The sequence below is a fragment of the Sceloporus undulatus genome, chromosome 3 (assembly GCF_019175285.1).
Source record: "Sceloporus undulatus isolate JIND9_A2432 ecotype Alabama chromosome 3, SceUnd_v1.1, whole genome shotgun sequence".
Lineage (NCBI taxonomy): Eukaryota > Metazoa > Chordata > Lepidosauria > Squamata > Phrynosomatidae > Sceloporus > Sceloporus undulatus.
In genome coordinates, this window is record NC_056524.1 from 242134888 (window position 1) to 242159232 (window position 24345).

Genomic DNA, 24345 nt, shown 5'->3' on the forward strand with positions numbered 1-24345 from the left:
TTAGCGCCTATGGCAATTCGGCTTACGAAGGCTTTTCGGGTTACGAACGGTGCCACGGAACGAATTAATTTCGTAACCCGAGGCACCACTGTACAGGATTTCCTGAATATAAAATAGTATTTCTTCACATTTTCTGTGCAGAAAATGCTGTTACGTCTTTATTTTTATTTATTTTTTAAAAATATGGATTTCCCACAGAATAAATCCTAAACAATGAGTTTTTTACCACCAAAGAAGCACCAGTTTTGAAAACAATTTTCCAAATATTATTGAATATTTTTTCCATTTCCATTGGGGGTATGTCATTTTTGACAATCTTACACATTAAAAACTTCATTATTATTATTATTATTATTATTATTATTATTGCTGCTGCTGCTGCTGCTGCTGCTGCTGCTGCTGCTGCTGCTTATAGCAAGGGCAATGGTTATAATTAAACTGCAGGACTAGGCTACCAAGAGGAAAAGCTGGGCTTATTTTCTCTTTGAAGGGCTTTGTGATGCATTAAAAATAGGATCTACACATGTAGTCTAGTGTGGCAACACCTCAGCATACTCATTTATTCCCATTTCATTCTGCTGGATGTGGGGACCAACTCTGAATGGGAATATTTCCTGCTACCCTTCATAGCAAAATAAGATGTCAAATGGAAAGCTAGATTGAACACGTTTGTCTAACATAAGATTTTATTTTATTTTTTGCAAGTACAGTAGTCTACTTGTTTAAGGAATTTTACACATAACAAATATTTCATCATCTTTCAGTCATCAGAACCTCCTATATGGAACAGTGGGTGTTGCAGAGATTTTATTTTCTAGTCAGGTACAAAAGAGAGGAAAATACACCATCCTGAAGTACAGATGAGGGCAAAGTGATGCTTTTAAGCAAAGGCTGCTTAATGTTGGTTAGATAAGTTCTTTGTCACACTGCCCATGATATAATGCTATTACATCATATAAAATGTACTTATATTTGATAGAATTCAGCCAAATCTCAGCATGTAATTAACAATAAAAATAGCAAAAAAAAAAAAAAAAAAAAAAAAAATAAAAAAAACCAGACTACTTTGAAATAAATTCACAGCTTAATTGTTATATCTTTCTTTAAATGATGTATTTATTCTTTTAATTCAATTAACACTTTTCACTTAACATATTTTCAAGCTCAGTTAATGTCAGTCCCTGGCTCCTTTTGGATGTACCTGCCTCAGCTTTTTAAGTGAAGCAATACTCTGTGTTTGTGACATCCCTTTCATATTACCTTTCTTCTTGGTAAGCTGCGGATGAAGACTTCCTGAGTTAATAATTCCTATTAACCTTTGAACCAATATATTCCCAGTATCAGAAAAAACAATAACAAGGACCTCATATCACAGTCTGGTTTAGGATCCTACTTTATCCTGATACCTGACAACCATCAATGTTGAGTCTGGGCAAAATGGTGTAAGTAGTGATGGGCGGTTGTGATATGAATGATACAACACAAATGGCAGAAGTCTCATAGCATATACAGTGAACCTGCCTGTGTCTACTGCATGTGCTATGTGTTCACTGCATTTGCTGAAATACCTTCCTTGCCACCACTGCAGACTTTTAAAGGGCCTCCTTCAGTTAGGTGCTGGTGGAATCTTTGCCCTAAAAGATGTTCCACAGATAGTGGAAATAAATATGTAAAAATGCTATAACCAAGAAAATGAGTAACAGCTTCCTTTAGTTCTCCAGAAAATCACATGATATGACTATGACTGTTCTGTTTTACAAACAACTTGAACTGAAAACCTTGCTGAGTTTATGCAGTACTGTAGGAGGCAAAAACATAAGCATCTCTTGTTCATATTGGTGGTCAATTTGGAATTACTCATACTTTTATGTGAGTACTGTACATCATTCATTCACACAGCTTCTGTGGATTTTGCACACGTTGGTTTTAGATTTGAGTAATTTAGAAACTCTGAGTCTTAATGTTTGGAGGGCCTATAGGAATAAGAGTTAGTAGGAAAGTTCCAAGTACAAAGAAAACATTCTTAAAATATTTTAAGAGCCTTGTGCTTCCTTTTAAAGCTATCCTACAAGGATACTGACATTCTTATCTTGTGAGTGGTTATGCTGGTGTCTGTACCTGTTGTGCTGCTTATTCATCACTGTACTCATTTTCCTGCTAAATTATTCTCTGGAATGTCATGACTTTTCTGCTCAAGATCAGAACCCAACCTTTTTATTAGAATTTAATTTTTGACTGGATATTTGCTCACATATTTATTTATTTAATTCATAGCCTTCCTTTCTCACATTAGGGGACCCAAGGGCTTAGTGCATAGATTGTAGTGTGAAAAATATTTAAAATAGTTAAAACTTAACTTTAAGAATAAAAATGCATTACCTCCCATTTGCAAGTACCAGGTTTGTCTAAATCATGGGTGGGCAACTGTGGGAGGCTAGTAAGGGCTGCATTGCTCCCCTGTGAGATGTTGGAGGCCTACATCTCCCACCACAAAATATGTTTGCCTTCAAATGACCCCCAACACCCTCTAGAGTCTGTCGTGGCATTTTTGTCATGTTTTAAGGTCCCACTGGGCCATTTTATATCAAGGAGAGACCTTTTTTTCTTTTTAAAGAAAAGTTTCTTTGCAGTTTTTTTTAAAAGCCTTTCTTGGGCTTAAAATGGCCTGAGGAGAGCCAAACAAGAAGGGTCATTTAGTGGGCTGTGAGAGCCACAGAAATAATCCTGGGTGCCTCTTGCAGTATATGGGGCTGCACTTTGTCCACCCTGGTCTAAATAAAAAGATCTTTTCCAGTGGAATCATAGAATCATAGAGTTGGAAGAGATCACAAGGGCCATCCAGTCCAACCCCCTGCGTTACAGGAACTCACAGTCAAAGCATCCACAACAGATGGCCATCCAGCCTCTGCTTAAAGACCTCTAAGGAAGGAGACTCCACTCCTCTCCAAGGGTTGTACCTGTGAAAGGCACGTGAAGGCTATGCTGTGTTTCACCTCAGTTAAGTTCAAGCATATTGTTAGCTGTCTTTGTGCGATATATCTGTGTCAGGATTTGTGGTTCTTTAAATGTACTTAACAAGTAACTTTAGTGGATTCTATTTTTTCTTCTTCTCCAACCCTTTTGTTTCTTCTTCTATTTTAACTTATCTGTTAAGGTGGATCTTCATCAGTATGATTTCCTTTGCAGTGCTGTTTTGGATGCAACTATGTTGTGACATCTGTAGATCATCCAAGTGATTTGTTGGACAGCAGAATATATAATGTAGGATTCAATGAGTTACTCCCACTGGAAGTAATTACTTCATTTAGAATGAGCAATCTCCCTGTCTTCTGCACCCCCCCCCCACCCTACCATAAAGCCTTATGAGATGGGCTGGGAAACTATTTGGAGTGGACACTTGTTGTCATGAAGTGCTCAGAGAGGGAAATAAGTCTTAACTTTTCTGACTTTAGGTAACAAAGTACACCATTGGATTTTGGTCATTAAGGAAATGAGGAGAAGCAATAGAGAAAAAAAAAGAAAGCAATATAGAGATGAAACATTAGATGGGTAAGCAGAGATAGGTTTGAAATGTGCAATCCATTAATGTTATTGAGAGTTAATATTAAAGAACTTCTACACATGCACTAAAGTTGAGGTTTCTGGGTGAGTGGATAGCAGAATATTGTCATTCAGAATGCATAGAATCTCATTTAATATACTATGCCAGGAAAGAAATTCCAGGAGAAATGGTGGTTGAGCTGGATCATTTGTATGCTGACTTAGGTAATTACAAATTGGGCAACCTGACTGCTTAAAAAAAGAGGATAAATAGCACTGCCATAACTTGCTTTTAAGCCTGCTTGATGCATCCATGGGGCCACTGTTGGTGAACAGAATATTGTGCTGGATGGTGTTGACTCAACTTGACATTATTTATTATGTACTTAGGAGTACAACAATCTATCTCATAGTTTGTGGTTTAATTTCATGTCACTGAATCTCTTTTCACTTTTACTGGTTGGTAAAGTAATTACTGCGTATTTTATTTCTTTAATTGGAATTTTTGCCCATATTATTACAAAGGCTTGCAGCCCATTACGGGACATTTTAAACATATGCATAGAATCGAGTCATTACAATTAAATATAGGGTTGTCAACTGATTGGAGGTGGGGGTGGAAGCATAGCATTCTGTTTGGCTTTTGCTTTTAGAAGACAAAATTAATCCCCTTTGGTTGTTATCCAAGAGCATCTAGGATTGAGTAGATGTGTTTCCCTTGCTATCCCAGAGGGATTACATCATAAAATAATACAATACAATCCAGAAAAGCAATCTATAAAATACTAATACTGAATTACACATTCCTGTTAGTTCCTTAAAATATCCAATCATTAAATAGTTATACAATCATAATCAGGGTAGAGCTTTAGGCATAGTGTCTCATACTAAATCCGGTGGATAAGCCTGCCAGAAGAGATCTGTCTTAAGTGCCTTCTTAAAGTAATAAGAAGTAAAAGGTAATAAGACGGATCTCTTCCGGTAGACTATTCCACAATTTAGGGGCTGCAGCAGTAAATGCTCTATGGGAAGTTGTGGTTAATCGAGTGTTATGGTATTCCAACAGATTCTTCCCAGATGTTCTAAGTGTGTCAGGGTGCCATGCCATAGAATGGAATCATGACTATTAAAGTAGAATCATGGAGCTATAACTGTTGTGGGAAAGAGTTCCATGAGTTCCCAAACTGTGTGTGTGTCTCATTAAAATGGCCAATATCTAAAGGACGTAGCTACTTTAATCAAATGTGAATTAATGTTATTCACCTGCTAATTAAGGTAAAAACTCAAAGGGCTATGAAGAAATGCTGTCTGGAACTCACTCCATTTTGTGATGGTCTTTAGGTACACTCACCCATCCATATTTGCTGCTTTGACTTTTGCAGATTTTATTATTCATGGATTTTATTAATATGTCCTCTCTAGGAATATATAGATCCTCCAGCATAATTCTGTGGTCAAATTTAACCAAAAGTTGCACTGAAGGACCTAGAGATTCCCAGAGAAAACACTTCTCTAGGCTTTGTAGCTTCTCTAGCACAAGTCTATGGTCTATGTCTGGCAGATGTTGACCACAGAGTTGCACTGGAGGACCTAGAGATTCCCAGAGAAGTGTTCTCTCAGGTATAAACATAGTGTTTTTGTTATTTGTAGTTTTTCCACATTCATGGGAGTCCTATGCCCCAGCGAGTGTAGAGAGATGAGTGTACAGTTGGCCCTTCTTATACATGGATTTTTTTTATACGATTCAAGCATACATGGTTTGAAAATGTTCAAAAAAAGTATAAATTTCAAATATCAAACCCCCTTGATTTTCCATTTTTTATAAGGGACACCATTTTGCTATGTCATTGTATTTAATGGGACGAGCATACACAGATTTTGTTATACACAGGGGATCTTGGAACCAAACTCCAGCGTATAACAAGGGTCCACTGTACTGTGAAACCTGTGTTCTCATCTGGTCACACATGCTTTTCTAGTCTAAGAATCATAGAGTTGGAAGGGACCTCAAGAGTCATCCAGTCTAACCCTCTGCCATACAGGAATATAAAACCAAAGCACTCCTGACAGATAGCCATCCATTAAAAACCTCGAAAGAAGGAGACTCCACTACTCTCAGACACAGTGTGTTCCACTGTTGAATAGCTCTTACTGTTTGGATATCCTCTCTGATGTTTAGGTGGGATCTCTTTTCCTGTAATTTGAATCCATTGCTCTATGCCTTAGTCTCTAGAGCAGCAGAAAACAAGCTTGCTCCTTCTTCAGTATGACATCTCTTCAGATATTTAATCATGGCTATCGTGTCATATCCTAACCTTCTCTTCTCCATGCTAAACATACCCACCTCTTTAAGCTGCTTCTCATAGGACATGAATATGTTTTCTGTGGTATTGATGTCCCAGTCAAGGTTTGTGACAGATACTGTACCTTTAAAATGCCATATAAATACTTGTATCTTTTAACCTTCACTTGGGTTTAACAATTGGTTCACAGATGTTTCTTCTTGTTGTGTGCTTTCAAATTGGCTCTGACTTACGGTGATCCAATCCTAGGGTTTTCTTGGCAATATTTACGTACAGGAGCTTTACTGTTGCCTTCCTCTGAGGTTGAGAGTGTGTGATTTGCCCAAGGTCATGCAATGATTGTCCATGGCTGAATGAGGATGCAACACCTAGGAATTTATCACACGGGATGGATCCTGTGCAGAAACAGGATTTAAAAATCTGGACAAAACTCGCAAAATTGAGTTGATTTTCAGACATGTCAGAGTTAATAAGCAATAACGCAACACTAACCTGAATGGGTTACTTTCAAGATTTTCAGAAAATCATAAAAGTAAAAAGGAATGGGCTTTGTCAACTTTCTGTCCAGGTTAATGTTGCGTTAATGCTCATTATCCCTTATGTTGTGAGAAAATCAACCCACTTTTGTGGGTTTTGCCCACTTTCTTTTGAAGTTAACCCCTGACATCAACTGAAAATCTATCCACTTTTTCTGTCCCCCCCCCCCCCCCCAGTTTAAATTCCCTTTCTGGATGGGATTCGTCCCGTGTGATAAACTCCTAGTCTCCTAGAGTCCTACTCCAACCTTCAAACCACTGCAGTACACTATTGAAGTATGCAGATCCAAATGACTGTGAACGTGCCTGTAGAAAATTTCTTTAGGTTGATAAATTTATCAGAATAAAGACAAAGTAAAATTTATTTTAAAGAAAGAATAAAGACAGAGAAATAAATGGCTGATGGAGGACTGGGGAATTGGCTGGAAGAAGATATAGAAAGGGGAATACCACAAGTTTCTCTGCTGAAGGATGCCTCTTTCACTCTCAATCCAGGGGGCTAATCACCAGCTCCTGTGATCAGAAATGTCAAAGGCAAGCAAGGTGAGAAGACAGGGAAGAGAAGAATGCCTTTGCCTGCTGGCAGGAACACAATCTCACTAGTAACCTTGGCAGCTGCTTGGAGGAGGCTTCGAAGGTGGCACCTAAAAGTGTTCATTATGCAAAACACTTCTATCCATCCCTACCTCCCTCTTGCAAAAACGTGCTGGCTCTCTTTCTACCCTTTTCCCACCTTGTAAACAAAATTGTGCCAGCACCTGGAATGGCAAAAATGCTAATTTGGAAAAGCAGACCAAGAGGGTGTATGACAGAAGCAGCCATAGAGCTGCTTGTAGACGAGAAGAAACAGTGCAGCTGGTGGTTTTCTCTCCCCCCCCCCTTTTCCCCCCAGGGAATAGCAAGAAAAAATGGACAGGAGGGAAGAAGTAGATTCCATGACTTGAGGCAATAATGAACAGTGTAAGAATGAAGGGAAAAGCCAAGAGGGTAACAGAATCAGCAGCCAAGGGTTTAGGGGGTCCACAGTAAGATAACCAACCATTGCTTTCTGGTAATTGCTGTAGTTGCCATGATACTTCAGCAATTAGAAATACTATAATTTTGGCTGGGCTAATTAACATATTATATATCTTTAAACATTTAAGTTAATTTCATGGCCTTTCACTCTCTTCCCTTTTTTAATTTTGAAGACTGATGCCTTCTTCTTCCCATGTATGTCTAATATCTAATTACATTTATTTAAGATAGTTTGAAAGATACTTCCATCCATTATTTGAACATTTCTTTGGATGTGTGCGTGTGTCTTCATGTAGAGCAAAACAGTCAGCATTCTGCTAACCCCGTTACAGAACTGTCTAAACATTAATACCAATCATAACAGAGGACTTCCTATTCTTTTTTTCCTTACCACATTTGTATAATCAAAATATACAAAAATATACAAATATATCAAAACAGTGGGAAATTGACCCTTTTCTTCTCAAGCCATTTTAGAAAGTAGTTAAATCTGAAATCCACCCTGAAATTTATATGTAATGATGCTTGTTTCTTTAAGTCCTTTCACCTCCCCTGCCCCCATGGTAGTAATGCTCTGAATAATTGATTAACTGAATGTTTGGGAAAAATAATCCCTTGGAATCTAGAAATGCAATGTTCAGTCGCATTTTTTACTGGTGTTGGGGATTGGTTTAGATCTAGCAGAGTGAAAAACAATGGTGTACTTGTGCTTGATTTAACTGTTCAAGAGCTGGTAGCACACAAGATACATATGCAATCTGCTTGGTATAATGGGAGTCAGTAACACACATTTCTGTTGTGATGCATTTGCAGAAGTGGCATTAGAACCCACCAGTAGTTTAAAAAATAGACCAAAAAATAAAAACAAAAACCTAAAATAATAATAATAATAAATTTGTTTTATTTATATACCGCTATTCCAAAGATCATAGCGGTGAACAGCAAGTAAGCTAATTAGCAAGTAAGCTAATTTGCCCCCAACAGTCTGGGTACTCATTTTAGCAACCTCGGAAGGATGCAAGCCTGAGTCGAGCTTGGGCCCTTTTGCTGGTCTTGAACTCGCAACCTTGTGGTTTTGAGTGAATGGCTGCAGTACAGGCATTTAACCACTGCGCCACCAATGACTGAGATGCATTCATCTTAACTTGCTGATAGATCACAAAATCTTCTTGAGGTCTACAATTCATTATTATTTTGCAGAGCCACTGGAAAATGGTGCTGTATCTTGCCTTTTGGCTAAGTCTAGAAATTAATTTCTGCTGGCATAATAGACCTTCTGCTAACTTAGTGAGTCTGTTTGATTCAGAAAAGCATTTTTATTGGATTATATTCTACAAGGTTGTACAACAGGCACATGGGCAGTATGAATTTTGCAATGTTTGGAGGCTATACATCCTATCAGCACCAACCTATATAGCCAATGCTGAGAGATTATGGGAGTGGAAGCCCAAAGAGACCAGGAGATCTTCAGTTGCCAACCTCACTGTACAATATTCAGCCTTTTCTATGGTTGTCCATAGAGGACTCAGTATCCTTTTACTGTTTATTTTGTTTTTGGGATGGCAAAATGGCAACACACAGAGGATTATCAAAACACCTGAAGTTAATTATTGGAGGGTTTCATTTGGATCTGTGGATCTTTGCATGTCTAATACTGATAATCTCTACCCTCTGTGTACTCTTCTTGTCCTTGAATGGTCTTTTGAGATTTTCTACTTAAAACTGCAGCAATAGTCCAGTTTCTGACACGAACAATAGCTGCTGTCTCACTTAGGCCTTGTCCAGTTCTTGAGGCTTCATGGGAAAATGCCTTTTAGTATTGCACATAAATAGAATGCATAAGGAAGAAGTTGTACACATATGATTTCTTGGAAAATATTAAATTGGGAGAACATGACTCCCTAGAAAGTGGATGGACTCATCATGTTCCCATCACTCTTAGCTGACACAGCCATTGATGAAGGATGATGGGAATTCCAATTCAACATATTTGTCAACACTGATATTCAGAGGTCTCTGTAATTCATTTTTATTTAAGAAATTATCAGGTTGATTAAAGCTGCACTTTCAGATATTCAGACTAAACTTGCCCTTAGATATTTTACAAGATAAAGGAAGAATATTGTTATACATATTTGATATCACTTTCTCATACACTACTCAAGTTCAACTATTGCAGGTGCTGATATTTGAGATCCGTCAATTACCAAATCTAGAGAGCTTTAAAAAGGCCATTAAGACGGATCTCTTCCGGCAGGCCTTCTTGGAATAAAATGCTCGGCCACAAATAAGACTTCCCATCCAGTGAACTCTGCCCGTGATGATTTTTATTTAGCTTAGTCGGTTTTAATATGTAGTTTTTAATCTTACATTGTTTAATCTTGTTTTAAGGGGGGGTATTGTGTATATATGGATGTATTTTAACCTGTTGTACGCCGCTTTGATTGCCTGGCAAAAAGCGGGATAGAAATAAAAAATTTATTTTTTATTTTTATAAACGTAACCTTTTAGTGTTGTAGAAAATAAGCATGGAAATATTTATTTGCTTGTTAATGTATCCCTTACCTTGATTTTAACATAAAAATTGTCCTCTCACCTTCTAGAACTGCTACCCCCAACTTGTCATCCTCCAGACATGTTGGACTACAACTCCCATTTTCTCTGTATTAACTGGGGTGGTGGGAGTTGTAGTCCAACACATGTAAAAGGCCCAGATTGAGAAAAGTTGGTTTAGAGCAGACATGGGCAAAACACAGCTGTTCCAGCTGTTTTTTCTTGTAGCACTGAGTTCTTGAGCTGTGCGGTGAAGGGGACTTGTTCGCCTCCATAAGAGGAGACCAGGGAGCTTTGTACTTAGCTCATAGAGCCAAATGAAATCTAGTGCAGGAGCCAAGAGGAAGGCTATTTAAGAGCCTGTCTCCCCCTCATATACCTCTTTTTGCTCGATCTCAGTGACACCCCCCCCCCCACACACACACACACTTACCCTCACTGCAGTGTGAGCATTGCTGGTTGTCTCAGGGCCAGATAGGAATCCCCCCCCCTTTACTTGGGTATTTTTGTCTACACCATACTATATCTGTTGGGACTTTTACAATCGGCTTGTGACAGTGTTATTTAAATAGGCATTCATCTGGCAGTTAGTTGGGGGAGAAGATATGTGATCAGTGCACCTTGACACTCCCTTGTGGTGGGTTGGGCTCTGGAAATGTCTTCTTTGGAAGTCTTTAAACAGGACTGGATGGCCCTTGAGATTTCTTCCAACTCTATAATTCTATGATTCTTCTCTGTGGACTACCTATAATGAAAGCACCATTGGTTTTAACAAGAGGAGGGAACTTCTCAATAGCTGCACCCAGAATATTTTACAGTTGCTCTTGGAATTCATTTCCTCCCTTGATTGTCATCTTCTGTCATTGAAGGACTTTCCTTTACAGTTTTTTTTAATTTGTTTGTCTTACACAGCAGATAATGTTTTTAAGCAGAACCTGGAAAAGTTCCTTTTTTGGGTAGAAAATGTCAAGAATCTCCCAGCCAGCATAACCAATTGTTGGAGTTGTTGTCCAAGAAAGTAACTTTTCCCAGTTGTACTGATAATGTAGTGGACTTTTTATTTGCTGAGCTTGATTCAGTTTTTGATTTTTTAAAAACCGTTGTGTTCTGCAGTGTAATTTTACTACAAGATTATAAAATGTTAACTTTTGTATGATACCCTGAGTAATACCTTAAGCCTTAGAATGGTAGGTTCTTCTTCATGTTCTCTGCGAAGCACAAATGGGTTATTCTGCGTCTGCACAGCAATTTCGGATCCAACTGGAATCACTAGGGAAGACTTTTTGGCGGTAGCTCTGCCCATCCTCTATATAGGCTTGGTGTTTTCCCGCCCTTTCTCAGTTCCCTTTGTCCACCACATGAGCAGCATAGGAACATCACATGGAATCGCTCCTTCCTTCAACTTTCGCTTTCGCTTTTTGATCACATTTTGGCTCTCGACTTCTCTTTTGGATAGCGATTTGGACTTGGTTTGGACTCTGAACAATGGTTTTTTTCTGGCTTGTTTGACCACTCTCTTGTCTCTCCCTTCGATTTTGATGATGTCCTCACAATCTTTCAAAAGATGCACTGAGTGCAGAGGAAAAATTCCCAGCTAGGATGGACACTCCATGTGCCTCCTTTGCTTGGGAGAGGGTCACAATGTCTCTCTGTTCTCTCATTGCAAGGCCTTCACACCACAGGCCAGGAAAAACAGGAAGATTCACCTTCATTCTCTGCTCTATGTGCAGATTTTGAGGCCTCCCGCTCCTACTAAGGTTCCTAATGCCAAGGGCACACCTTCCATTAAGGTTCTGCAATCTCTCCCCACAGAGAAACACAAACTGCAGGACCAGGGGTCGGGGCACACTCCCTTCCCTAAATGCAAAAGAGCCTCAGACGGCTCCAAGTCCAACAAAAAGAAGCACAAGTCTTCTAAGGACAAGCCCAAAGACACTTCTCACCACAAGGAGAAGAAACCCTGTCCTTCCACCTCCTCAGAGGCTGACTGTCGATCTCGTACCAACCAACCCTTGCCTCCTCTCGACACGGACTCGTTCGGTACCATGTGGCCAGCTGCCTGCTCAGCCCACAACACCCCTTCCATCTCGAGAAGACCTCTGCTCTCCACCTTGAGCCGAGTCTCTCACGATTCTTCAGGGGCTCCCCGAGCCATATCAACTCTTACATGGAACTTGATGTTTCTCCTCATCAGCTCCCTGACCCTGACCTCACAGCATCACAGCATCCCAGACTTCTGACCTTGTCCACTTTGATGAAGAGCTTGATGATGACTTGTCTTACAGTCTCCCTGTACCTGCCAGTAGAGACCTCACTTTTGATGACCAGACCGGGACCTACTACCTCCCCCTCGATCCTTCAGAAGTTCGAGCTGGACGTTATGTCCCAAACCCCAGTACTGAAGAACCCTGGCTTCCGTCTCGCACGGCCTCCGTTTCGGATGTAGCCTCTCGTCCCGTCCTCCTCCACGCTGACCAACCACGTCTTCTGTCTCCCACCTGTACTGACCTCTACTCTTCACTTGAGACCTATCCACAGGACTTCAATTTCATCCGAGTCCCCTGACTATGTGGAATCAGACTATTCCCAACTCCATCAAGATTTGGCCCTCACGGCTCCTGAGGCCGCTTCCCCTTCCAACGATGTCAAATCCTTTGCCAAACAGGTGATCTGCATGGGCAAGGCTCTCCGTGTCAAGGTTCTCCATATCGACTCCGAGGCTCTTGATCCCATAAATGAATGCGTCCTGGGCAGGGTCCCAATGCCTCCTTTGGTACCATTTTTGCCTTTCATGTTCAGGATGAAACGCTTGTGGATGGTGCCCTCTTCTTCTCAGCCACTATCTAAGATGCTGGACAACCTGTACAGGATCACTCCCTCCTAGGACTCCTGGTTCTTCAAGGACCCCCATCCCAACTCTGCTGTCGTGGAAACATCTCAACTCCACTTCACCTCGAAAGCAGCCTCGACCCCAAACAACCTGGAGGGACGCAAACTAGACTCCATGGCTCAAAGGTCTTACGCTTCAGCCATTGTGGACCTCAAGGTTGCAAATTATCCCACCTGTATTGCCGCCTACCAACAACACTTGTGGGAATGGGATCTTCCCATCTATGATGACCTTTCAGAGGAGAAGAAGCACCTAGCCCTTTTGATTCACGCCGAGGCACACTCTCTGGCCACCCAACAAATTACCTCGGCCAGACACTTGGCTGATTGTGCCGCCAGGCAACTCTCAGGAGCTGTTGCCCTCTGTTGCCATGCATGGCTCAGATCTTCCGACCTGACACCTCAGGCCAGACACGCCATTGAAGAGCTCCCCTTCAATGCCTCTGGCCTTTTCCACAAAGACACTGATGACAAGCCAGCTTTCAAAAATGAGAAATACAGCCCGTTAATACGGTGTGTCATCTTCAACAACCTCCCGGTCTCCCCATCCCTACCAATGCCGTTTGGGATGTCAAAAGCCTTCCTACTCCCCCCAACAAGGCTAGGCCTAATCAATCTTCTGATTATCAACAACAACACTTTCCCCCTCAACAACAGTCCAGTTTGGGAAAGCGTCAATTAAAATCCAAATATAAGCAGACCTTCCAAAAGAAGAACTCTGATCAGGGCAAACAACGCTTCTGAAGCTTTCCAGTGCACTTAGCCCCATCAACCCTCTTTGGGGATTGCCTGGCCCATTTTTACCACTCTTTTGGGCCTCCATAACATCTGACTCTTGGGTCCTCAAAATTGTCTGCAGGGGCTATGCCATCGAGCTCCAACACCGTCCCCCAAGGGGTAACTTTGTTTCCACTCCTCCTTCAGATACCCTTTCAATGAAGTGCGCTCTCTTTGCACCAAAAGGGCCATCGAATCCGCGCCCCCTTCCCAAGTACATAACTGTTTTTTCTCCAGATATTTCATTGTCATCAAACCTAACACAGGCCTCAGTCTATTTTAGACTTCCATGCCTTAAATTCCTTCATTGACTATAAGCGTTCCGTATGGTGACTCTTGCTTCTATCTTGCCTCTTTTACAGGATTCAGACTGTGGACCTTCACATCAGCATCTGACAGGACCACCAGAACCTCCTTGCCTTTTCTGTCGGTACCAACTCTGTTTGCTACCGTGTTTTGCCCTTTGGACTCTTCATGGCTCCGAGGGTGTTCACCAAGTGCATGGCTGTTGTGGCAGCATTTCTCTGCCAGCAAAACATCATTGTCTTCCCCTACCTCGACAATTGGTTGTTCATGGCCCTGACCAGATCCACGCTCTTCGACCATCTCAGCTATGCTCTCTCTGTCCTTCAAACCTTGGGACTTATGCTCAACCCAGAAAAGTCCACTCTCTGTCCCATGCAAAGAGTGAGGTTCATCGGCACCATGTCAGATTCCACGACATCGAAAGCATACCTCACCCACGACAGGTTCGACAACCTCAGGTCTTCCATCCAAATCTGTCTGGTCTCTCCTTGTATCCGGGCGAGAATGGCTCAAGTGACCCTACTCTGCATGTGCCCCTTCCAATCTTGGTTTCTCTCTGTCTTCAACCCGGCCTACGACCATCGACAAAAATGGATCACCATCCCAAGACCGGTGGCTCGCTTGCTCCCTCCACTAGTGGCTCGACCCACGGAATGCCTATGTGGGCATGCCCTTCCTGCCTCCTCAACCCCACATCAGGCTCACAACGGACGCCTCCACCACAGCTTGGGGGGCCCATTGCATGGACCTCTCCGTCAATGGAAGGTGGTCCCCGGAAGAGCTCTGCTATCACATCAATGCCTTGGAGATGTTAGCGGTCCACAAAGCCCTGAAAATCTTTGAAACCTTTCTTAGAAACCAAGTAGTCCTGCTCCTCACCGACAACATGATAGTGATGTGCTACATCAACAAGCAAGGAGGTATAAGGTCTTCTACCATCCTCACTCTCACCCTACAGATTTGAAACTGGTGCACCCCCAGACACATCACCCTGAAGGCCATCCATCTTCCAGGGGAAGAGAACGTGCTTGCAGACAGACTGAGCAGAGCTCCAGACTCCTGCCACGAGTGGGAATTCAACCCTCACGCCATACACCATCTGTTCTCCCTTTGGGGAACCCCGGACGTTGACCTGTTTGCCTCTCATACGAACTCTCAATGCAGTCAGTTCTGTTCCAGGACTCCCTCCGGCCAGTCACTAGGAGGCGCTTTCCTCTTTCGCTGGTTGGGCCGGATGTTCTACCTGTTTCCTCCCTTCCCTCTCATCTCAAGGGTGATAGCCAAGCTCCAAACGTACCGTTCGGATGAGATTCTTGTCACCCTGTGGTGGCCGAGGCAACCATGGCTTGCCCCTCTCCTCCAACTCTCCAATTACCGCTTTTGGCCCCTGCCTCTCCGTCCCGACCTCCTGACTCTCCACAATGGTCGGGTTCTTATTCAGACGTCAAGGCTCTCCGCCTCGTCACCTGGAGGATTCTCCCTTGAACCGTCTCTCAGCTCTGGTTCGAAAGGTCATCCTGGCTTCTCATAAGCCTTCCACTCAGCGTTCTTACTCTCTGAAGTGGAACAAATTTTTGTCCTTCTTGAATGCTGGGATTGTCCTCCTCAGAGGTTGATATTCCCAATGTCCTCGAGTTCCTGAACTCCCTTGATGGCTCCAGCCTTTCCATTTCCTCCTTGAGATGCTACTGGTGGCCATTTGTACCCACTTTCAATTTTCTGGTTGCCCATCCTTTTTTGTTGACTCCTTAGTGAAAAGGTTCCTCAAAGGACTCAAAAACCTCAAGCCTCCAATGGCCGCCCCGGCACCTGCCTGGGACCTTCAGCTCGTCTTGGCAGCCCTCTCTACAGCTCCCTTTGAACCCCTCACTTCCTGTGACCTCACTTGGAACACGACATTTTTGGTCGCACTAACCTCCGCATGTTGGGCTGGTGAAATCTGTGCCCTCTGAACTAATACTCCTTACCTCAATTTTTTTAGGGACAAGGTTGTCCTTAGACTGGATATTTCCTTTTTGCCAAAGATAGTTTCTATCTTCCAACCAAGACATTGTTCTTCCAACGCTTGCTCCAAACCCGATCACCGACACTGAGCGTCGACTCCATTCCCTCGATGTTAGGCAGGCTCTGTCTTTCTACATCGATAGGACCTCAATCTCGAGGCGTTCTCGTTGAATTTTCGTCTGCTACTCCATCCCTAAGCTGGGATTGCCTGTCACCCCTCAATGTTTCTTTAAATGGGTGACCTCCACTATCCACCTGAACTTTTTGGGAAGATGCCCCCTGCTCGATTTCGAGCCCATTCAACCAGGGTGATAGCTACTTCCTCTGCCTTCCTCTCCAGCATTTCCTTGGAGGACATTTGTAAGGCTGTGGTATGGTCACAACCGTTGACCTTTATCAAGCACCACAGACTTGATACCAGACAATGCCGTGAAGCAGCCTTTGGCAGAGCTGTTCTTCTTTCCCCTGCACATTGAGGTTAGTTGACAACTGTTCCATAATTCACAATCACACAGTTCTCTGGTTTAATAATTTATTTATTGCCAGGACACGCCCTCCTCCACAGAGGACTCAGCTTGTCAGTCAAACCCATTTGTGTGCTTCGCAGAGACCACGAAGAAGAAGGACAGGTTGCTTACCTATAACTGTAGTTCTTTGATTGGTCATCTGCGAATCCACACAAATCCTGTCCATCCTCCCCTCTGTCGTGTCCTGCGCTTTCTTCCTTGTCTGCTCTTATGGTGGACTTTTTGAACTGAGAAAGGGTGGGAAGACACCGAGCCTATATAGAGGGTGGGCGGAGCTACTGCCAAAAAGTCTTGCCTAGCAATTCCAGTAGGATCCAGTAGGAAATTGCTGCTCAAGTGCAGAATAACCCATTTGTGTGGATTCACAGATGATCACTCGAAGAACTACAATTGCAGGTAAGCAACCTGTCCATATACATTTTTGAAGTAGATAAATAAATGAAATAAGTAAAATATGGTGATATAAAATGCCATGTGGAGATTGGATATCCTGTGACAGTTTTATTAGATGCACAGATAATATACATTCTAAGATGACTAAGACAGAATTTATAGTCCAGGCTTAGTTTCTCATATAATATATAGAGAAATTGACATCTTGGCCTCATGATCATCCCAGTGTAAGCATTTCATCCTTACTCCTACATATCATCATGGGAACAAAATATTTGGTTACATACTACCAATAAGGTAGTGTGCTGTGATTTAGGAAACTGATAGAAAAGTGTCATCTGAATGTTAGTCAAGATACTTAAAAGAATAATGTAATATTTCAGCCCATATTTTTTATGGCTAAGGTGCTTTTAAAGTGATAGTATTTTGCCTTGTCATCTACCTTACTGTTCTAAAAAAATGCCTTAAAGCTAGGATTATTTTTAAAAACTGGTTTTGTGAAGTATAGTTTCATGCCCTCTCCTTTTGACCCTCTTTTATTTTACTCTGCCCAGCTTATCTTTCCCAAGTTAATGGATATTTACCCCTTTCTCCTTGCAAACCCAGTAGCTCTGCTTATGTGAAAACTGATAGCAGTTTGATCCATGGAAGGCGGATGTAATATTGCAGCATTCAGGAGAATGTAAAGGGCAGACACATTGCCTCATACAGATTAAGACAAGGTTGTGAATTGGCGTTTGCTGCATCCTGCTCATTAAGAATGTTTTAGATTTATTGTATCTTTTGGAATTGTGCTTGGAGGGCTTTGCTCAAGTTACTAGAATCAGATCAGGAAGAGCCTGCTAGTAGATCTTCCTCATGATAGAGAACCTTGAACTTCTCAGTAATGCCAGTTAAATATTTGCAGTTCGTGGGTTTTCAGACTTTGTTCCAGTAAGATTCCGGATGGGGGAGGCAGGAACCTATTCCAAGAGTCACAAGGGCAATGACAAAAATGCATGGCCAGAATGATTAGGTTAAATTAAAAACTAAGCAAGTAGAGCTGTTACATGGGCCCGTTGCAAAAGGACCCGTACACACCAAAATCAATTAAAAAAAAATAGGGAATGAACTGAATGCCCACCAGCAGTGGCCATCAGTAGAACAATTATAGAAGCAAAAAGCACAGAAGGGATCCAAACTATGAAGATGGTTCGGGGTCAAGACAGAGAATTTCAGGACTTAGTGAAGGCTCCTGACTCTGTGAAAATCATGAAGATTGGTGAAAACTATGGTAATTTTAAAACTATTGTAATTATAATTTCATATTACAAAACAAAAGAAGGTTATAACAGAACAAAAACTTAAAATGACCAGTTAAAATAGGATAGCATGGTGTAGTGGTTTGAGTGCTGCACTAGGACTCTGGGGACAAGGGTTTGAATCACCACTCACTCATGGAAACCCCCTGAGTAACCTTGGGGAAGGCAAAGACAAATCCCTTCTGAACATTACCTTGCCAAGAAAACCCCATGATAGGGTTGCCATAAGTTGGGGATGACCTTAAGGCACACAACAACAACCAAAATATACTTACCTGTCATTCTTCCAGTTTTTCTATGGATCCCAAGTAGGATTGACCTTCATAATGTGGTAAGCTGCTTTATTATGAATTTAGCCACTGTGCTTAGATATTTGAAGTTTTATGAGCCCAATTTGAATCATAGAATCATAGAATAATAGAGTTGGAAAAGATCGCAAGGGCCATCCAGTCCAACCCTCTGCCATGCAGGAAATCCAAATCAAAGCATCCCTGACAGATGGCCATCCAGCCTCTGTTTAAAGACCTCCAAGGAGGGAGATTCGACTACACTCTGAGGGAATGGGTTCCACTGTCGGACAGCCCTTACTGTCAGGAAGTTCCTCCTAATGTTGAGGTGGAATCTCTTTTGCTGTAGCTTGCATCCATTGTTCCAGGTCCTAGTCTCTGGATCAGCAGAAAACAAGCTTGCTCCCTCCTCAATATGACATCCCTTCAAATATTTAAACAGGCTATCATAATAATAATAATAATAATAATAATAATAATAATAATAATAAATTTTTATTTATATACCGCCCTGTGGCGAACCAATCCGGGCGGTTTACAACATTAAAATAACATACAGCATAAAAACAATATATTTCCCTCCCCCCTTAAAAAGTTATTAAACAACATATCTAATTTAAAACCACAATAACTAGTTAAAATAACAATAAATTAAACAAAATAATACCAACCAATAAACCACTGCAACTTCAATTCTAAAGAAAAGGGGCTTTGGAGACATTACTGAGGAGGGGGGAAATCCTGAGATCCTGAGGCCGGGATATTTCAATCTGGGAAGGCCTGCCTGAAGAGATCTGTCTTGACAGCCTTTTTGAAGCTGTCCAAAGATGTTAATTGACGGATCTCATCCGGCAGGCCGTTCCAGAGCCTGGGGGCGACAACAGAGAAAGCCCTCCGGGAGGTCGCCGCAAGCCTCGATTTTTGAGGCTGCAACAAGTTCCTCCCAGAGGACCGGAGAGCGCGGGGAGGATTGTATGGGAAGAGGCGGTCTCTGAGATAGCTTGGACCCAAGCCATTTAGGGCTTTAAAGGTAATAACCAACACCTTGTACTGGGCCCGGAAACCAATAGGCAGCCAGTGGAGGGACCTCAAAACTGGAGTGATATGGTCCCTTCTGGATGTTCCTGACACAAGCCTGGCTGCCATGTTTTGAACCAGCTGTAGTTTCCAAACCAGGCACACCTCTTAATCTTCTCTTCTCCAGGCTAAACATCCCCAGCTCCCTAAGTCGTTCCTCATAGGGCCATCCAGCCATACTTATTTTTAACTTGGTAGCAAGAAACACGACCAGTTTGGCTAGATGTTAATGAATATACTGAATAAAAGTGCAGGGTGAGGGAAAGGTGATGGGGTAGAGGTTTGGGCTTCATGCCCTGCTTATGAGCATAGTACTGTATCTGTCTGGCCAATGTTGGAAGTAGGATATTGAGGTCAATAGAGCTGATTAGAAGAAGGTTCTTGTGTTGTGTTCCTTTTTTTTATGAAATCAAGCATGGGCATCACTAGATCTATACAAATTATAAAATTATGTGGATTTTACCAGAAGGGTGTTAAATTCTTTAGAGAGTAGGGGTGAAATACTATTCAGTATTATCTGAAAAATAGTTAAAACTGTGATTGGGAGAATCCTAGATGTGTGACATTCTTCCCAGTTTGGGACTTGCTCTGTACAAAATATTGCATGTGATTTCTTTTCATAGAATATAGCCTTTTCTGTGCAGAAAATAACACTTGTTATTTATGTTATATTTATATTTCTGCACAAAAATGCTCTTATCTGTGCAGGAAACTCATTTTATGCGCATATATGTTATTTATTGTACAGAAAGTGCTACTTTCTGCAAAAATGTCATTTTTCTGGACAGAATAGTTGTTAATTGCAGTTCCCAAATGGCAGATTGTCTTCGAAAACTGCAGTTTTCAGTGACTTTTATGGAGAAAAGAGGAGAAAAATGATAAAATTGTTATAACATGCTGTACATTGCCCTGAGCCTTGAGGGGAAGCAGGAAAGAAATAAAAAAATACTGTTATTGTTGTCATTATTATTGCATGGAAGAACAAAATTTATGAAGATTTGCATCCCTAGTAGGATGGAATTTAGCGAATAACTTCAGAAACTTGGTGTTCTGGTTGATGGAATTAATTTTTCCTCTATAATTCTTTGCCAGCATAGTGTTTAGAATTTTGCTGCAGAATGTTGGTGTTGGGTGTGTGTGTGTGTGTATGTGTGTGTGTATGCTTATTTAATTGATAACAGCAGAATCATTTTATCATGAGAGTCATTCACAGTGTCTTACATGAGATCCATTCCTACAGTTTAAGAACAGTAATGGTGAACATAGGCTTATTTTTCAGAAGATCTGTCAGTTTGGAGAGCAGTGTATTATTTTGATAGATTGCTGAACATCTTAATTTAAGATCAGAAATTGTTGGTTTTTTGGCAATCTCTCATTCATATCATATGATCTTGATTAGTTATACCTTTGTACTCTGTAACTGAAAAGACATATCTTCATTTTGTATTTCCAAAAGCATATTGTGGAGATTCCACTGAAAGCTGATGATTGCACTATGCTCCAGATTCATAAATCTGGAACTGAAGCAATGTTTTCATAGGGTAAATTCCAGTGACATACCAAGATTGGTTGCTGCATAGTCTGTACCTAATCAGAAAGAATTTGTGTCTGAGTTGGTTAGTGCTGCCCTGATGATTTTAAGTGTGTGTGTGTGTGGGGGGGGGGGGATATAAAGAGATAACAGTGTATCCCATGTCCCTGTGCACTAGTAAAGTGTGACTGAATGAACTTAACCATAAACAGTGTAGTTAAAAGCCTCCTAACCTTTAAATTGTTATACAGTGATTTTTATCTGTTTGCTGCCTTGTGATACAAGAGAGATATGAATGTTTCAAAAAACAAATAAACTTCACCGTTTCTTCCTTTGAATAGTCAACCCTTAAGTTGAGAGTAAAACTATTGAGATCATTCAGATTTACTTCTGAGTAGGCTGTAATAAAGTTGTATGTTATGGCACATTAGTTTACCTATCAGGGCTTATAGTAGCCATGTATAAAATAGTGTTATTAATTGAATGCAAAGCTGAAATGGCTTTTAAAAGTGTGGGTGGATTAGAAACCTCACCAATACTGTGAAGTTCACAAATTTGTTGTTGTTAATTATCCTTCTACCTTTCCTAGCATTATTATTTTTTTCTAATGATTTGTGCCTTTTCATGATGTAGCCAAAATACAACAGCCTCAATTTAGTCATCTTGGCTCCCAGACAGAATTCAGGCTTAATGTGTTCAAGAACCCATTTGTTAGTCTTCTTGGTCATCCATGGTATCCTCAGGACTCTTCTCAAATGAGTTGATTTTCTTCCTATCTGCCTTCCTCACTGTCCAGCTTTCACACGTGTACATGTGTACATGGGGAATATGATGGCTTGGATTATCTTCACTTCAGAGTTACACCTTTGCTCTTCAGGATTTTATCCAGTTCTTTCATTGCTGCCCTTCCTAATACTAGCCTTCTAATTTCTTGACTGCAGTCTCTATTTTGATTAATGTTTGATCCAAGGCCTGAGACTTCTTTAACTATTTCAGTTTTCTCGGTATCTTGGATGAATTCTTGTAGATCTTCTATGGTCATTATTTTGTTTTCTAAATAGTATGTATGAAATATCTGGCAAGAAGAAGTATTTTCAACCTCTTCCTTGCCCTGTAGAAGCAAGGGCCAACACTGGCTGGCGATCCATTTTTAGGCAGAATTCACAGCTTGGTGCAAAGTATCTCAGAAACCTCATCTCCCTATGTGAGCCTGGCTGAGCCCTGTGGGGGAAAGCTTTCTCTTGGTTTCAGCATCACAGGGATGCTTGGTGAGAACATGGGAGAGAACCTTCTTAGTAGCTGCTCTCAAGTTGTGGAGCTCAGGAGGTCCAGCTGGCCCCCTCTGTTTTCTGTCCATAGTCATATAAAGACCTTTTTGTTTATGTAGGCATTTGATTTCTAATATGTTGTGGCAGAGGGATCTTTTAATATGAATATTGTTTCTGTATTTTGCTTTTCACTTGCATTTTTTAAACTGGTGTTTTTAAAAGTGCCTAAAATATTAGCAACTTTAATTTTACATAGTTTGTGAAATTGCTTAGGTATGGTTTGTGAGCTACATACGTGTGATGGAGGGGTTGCCAAATTATAGTTGTTATTCTTTTAGGCCTCACCAGATTCTTGATGTTCCTTTTGGGAAGGCATGGTAACAAATTATGTGATAGTTTTTAAATCCCTGAGAAATGTCATGGCAGGGGGGGGGGAGGGGGCAGAGGGATTAAGAGATGGAAAGTAACAACTATGATTCTACCTTTACTTCCTAAAGTGGACTGTTGGGAAGACATCGAGTGCATCTCAGGAGTTAGCCACTTTGTGGGAAGGGAGGGACCATCCCCCCTCTGGGTAGGCTGCATTGCCATGTCCAGACACCTAGGAAATGATGCCACATCACTTCTGGTTGCCATTTTCAGCTGATTCATGGTTGAAAATTGCTTTTTCTTTTTTAATACCTGTGAGTTTTGGAGTTGGGAAAAGGGCAGCTTCTATATTTAAGGATGGTTGAGGTAATTTGGCTCAATTTTCACATAGAAAGTCATCCAAGAAGTAGTGCTGATCTTTTTAAAAAAATTAGGGCTTCAGGGGACTGCAGAGAAGCTCCAGGAGCCACAAAATGCATTTCCCTGGCTATTTATTTCCCACCCCTCAATTTTCACAGACTTGGATTCCATGTCCCTTGTCTGTTCGCAGATGGCAAATGAAGGGGGATAAAATGGGATATGTGCCTATGGCACTCGCCTGCAGGTGCCCCTGGGCACCCCCCCATTCAAGCCAATGGGGCTTGAATATTGGCAATTTTTTGATTTTCATGGGGGAGGGGTCCAGAATAATTCCTCCACCAAAAACAGAGCAGTGACTGTAGTTTGATACCACTTTGATTGGCATGGCTCAATTCTGCAGAATTCTGGAATTTGTACTTTTGTGAGGTTCTTGGAATTCTGTCCTAGATAGCTTTCAGGGAGCTCAGTTAGGAGAGGGCCATCACAGTTAAAATGATTCAGAATCCCTGTAAATGTATAGTGTAGCTGCACCCTAAGAAAAAAGAACCAGCTGGATGATCCTGTAGCCATATAAAGAAGCCATAATCTGTAAATATTAGTTATGCACAAAAGTACAAATTCCAGAGATCCACCATATTATATCTTTGGAGACGTTTAAAAAGGCGATGAAAACGGATCTTTTCCGGTGGGCCTTTCCATACTAACCTCCAGCTGAATCAACCAAATTGATCCATTCACTCTTTCACCGCCTCTCCTGATGGTCTCTTGGAATAATTTGACCTGTGTCAATCCTTAGTTACAATATTTGTAACTAAGTATACTGTACTGGGGATATTGTATTGTAACTTGATGTTTATGTGTATTTTTAGCAGAAGAAGGGAGGGTTAAAGGAATTAGGGAAATTTTATTATTGTCTGTATATCTGTTTTATTGGACTGTTGTTACCCGCCTAGATCCCTGAAGGGAGAGGCAGGATATAAATATTTTATTATTTTTATTATTATGTACTTTGGGTCATTGCTGAGCAGTGCTGTTCTATTCATATACATTTGGCCCTCCTTATCCACAGATTTTTTATCCATGGATTCAAGCATCCACGGCTTGAAAATATATTTTTTAAAAGTATAAATTCCAAATAGCAAGCCTTGATTTCTCATTGTATGTAAGAGCCACCATTCTGAAATGTTCCGTTAAATTTATTGGAACTTCGGCATCCATGGATTTTGTCATCAACGGGGGATCCTGGAACCAAACCCCAGCGGATAACAAGGACCCACTGTATGCACAGAAACAAGTCCCTGTGTTTT

The 24345-nt window shown here is 41.3% G+C and overlaps 1 protein-coding gene across 18 annotated transcripts in view; it reads left to right on the forward strand.

Moving 5' to 3' along the window:
- The window catches only part of MBNL1 (muscleblind like splicing regulator 1), a 248237-nt gene that overhangs the window by 26130 nt on the left and 197762 nt on the right, over positions 1–24345 (forward strand). The window contains exon 1 of one of the 18 annotated variants that reach the window (XM_042458824.1): positions 17854–18118. The exons of the other annotated variants lie outside the window; for them this stretch is intronic. The gene's annotated coding sequence lies outside the window, so the exon portion shown is untranslated. Of the gene's footprint in view, positions 1–17853; positions 18119–24345 lie in introns of those variants that run through there. 18 annotated transcript variants of the gene reach the window in all.